This window comes from Primulina eburnea, chromosome 9 (assembly GCF_022965805.1).
Source record: "Primulina eburnea isolate SZY01 chromosome 9, ASM2296580v1, whole genome shotgun sequence".
In the NCBI taxonomy this organism is placed as follows: Eukaryota; Viridiplantae; Streptophyta; class Magnoliopsida; order Lamiales; family Gesneriaceae; genus Primulina; species Primulina eburnea.
Window position 1 is genome coordinate 19,308,880 of NC_133109.1, and position 2,570 is coordinate 19,311,449.

Sequence of the window (2,570 nt, forward strand, 5' to 3'; positions counted from 1 at the left end):
ATATAGACAGATTAAAACAGTTATGGCAGAATTTATGCTGAAATGTTGGCAGAATTTGTACTGAAATGTTTGAATCGCCAATAAATAAAGATAGAAAGATAGAGATCAGAAGATTATTACAGAATTTGTATATTTCTGACTAGACATGGAAAGTATATTTCAATGAATTTCGTAATGAGATCACTGTAATACATTCCAGATTGTGATGTGATTTGATTGTGATTGACAGTTTGTTCAATCTATATCTATTAGTTTGTACCAGATAACGTACAAATATGACCAAACGACACAGATCGATGTCAAAAAAATGGTCAGAATAATTAGAATGCAGAAGTAGAGTATATCAGATTGTTAACCTTGATTGAGTTTTAATTGTGGCAGATTATACCATGAACTAATTCACATATTATCCACAGACAGACAGATAGTCAGAGCGTATTTTCCAGATATTGGAAGATATCCAAGGAGCTGTAGTACTGGATGCTAGCACTAGTTGATATGACATATTGTCATTTTATGAATTATGGTACAATGATAGTCATCATATGAGTAATGAGATAGTTACAAATGACATATTGTACAGTGAGTACTGCAGATTTCTTTGATACAAGAATAATATATCGGATATACCTGAGATAGGATCTGATACGGTCAAAGATATGACAAAGAAAAAGGGAACTAATTCAGAAAAGAATGAAGATAGCTCAAATCAGACAGATTTAATATGCCAACATTGGATGGTGACGATTGGTATTCGAGGTTGAAGATTTAATATATCCTTGAATGGGATAAATAGAATTGGTAACAGATGATGTTAATGATTTATTATGAGCTATGAATTAGTATATACGGATGTTATACAGCCAGTATTGCGAGACTGATTTTATTAGAGTTATTTTAGAGGGGGTATTACGATGTTATACTTCTTGAATTCTTATTCGAGATTGGAATCAGAGATCCGTAAAAGAAAAATATTGCAGAACGAAGATTATCCCGTTGTTGAAAACACAGTAAGATTGTCAGTAGATCAATGAGACTATCTGAAAGAAAGAATCTGATATGAGATTGAAATTTCATAATTGATTCATTGAGATAAGTTTTCTGATTTACCTCTTGTATACGTTTCATGTTGGATTCTGACTTGATTACCTGTGATTTCGAGGACGAAATCGTATCTTAGAGGGGGAGAATTGTAAGGTCCGAGATTATAGAAATGATATTATTTTAAACCGAGATTATTGAATTACAAAATTATGGAGTGTTGAATTATATTCCAAGATGTTTGAACTTATTTAGGATTGAAATTGAATCGAAAAGATTGAATAGGGGCCGATTTGAAAATAGTGAAAAATTGAGGGACTAAAGTGCAAATATGGAAAATTTGGGTGGACACTTGTCCTTTAACCATGCAATTAATATATATAGTAGTCTTCCCCTTCAGAATCAGGACAAGAAAGCCGAGAGTTCCTCCAGAAATTCCTTCAACTTTCGTTTGCTTTGATTTGTGATTCCGTGTGAACCGTCTATCAGAATTTAAATCCGGACACGGTACCGTATTCCTCTCGACACGAGCTACAACTGGACGTAAGTTTCATTGAGTTTCATTATCATTTGAAATGATGATGTTGATGGAATTGAATATATTTCATATATAGTGTTCTGGGAATACTAGACATTGCATAATTGAAGTCAGATCGAAGAACAGACTGATTATGAAATTGTTATGATTTTCTGATTATACCGAATGAAAATGGGACAGATTTGGTTTATGAATTGATTATGGATTATATCAGATATGGGTTATGATTTGTAATTAATATCTGGTGAGGTTGTATTGACGAGAATATTCAGATTGTTCCGTTAAACCGTTGATTTGAATTAAATCCAGATTAATCTGATTCAGAGTTGAATTGAGAATGGAATATTTATATTATGATTCTCGATATATTGTTTCAGATTTACAGACACAGTCTTGAGTTCAGAACTGATATTGATATTGTGCCTGTTTTATATTGTCATTTCCAGATTGGGTATGGACAGAGTTGAAGGTGAGACTTCATATTCGTCAGATCGCGAAGAGAAAGGTGTAAATAAATGTTGAGTTGGGATTGCACAACTCAAGGGAGGTTTGACTTGAGTTTCCCTGAATCACATACTTTATTTTATTGCATTGATATTTGCAGATTATCAGATTGATATGTTTAAGTCAATTGAATGATAGCAGAGCCAGGGTTTGAATCTAGGGCAGAACAGCCTAGCTAGGGCAGAACCGTCGAGTCTTGGTCAGAACTGCTCAGACCCTAGACTTGTGGTATATCGATGATCTTAGATGTAGATCGACGTCTATTGTAGACACTCGATATAGCATGCCCAAGTCTAAGTCTTTGCCAGAACTGCTCAGACCCTAGACTTACGGTGTATCGATGAGCTTAGATGTAGATCGACGTCTATTGTAGACACTCGATACAGCATACCAACTAAATTAGATCGAGATCCCTAGATTAGAGATAAGATAAGATTAGATCACAAGTCATTGACTTAGATACAGATTTGTATTGATTCATGTAGTC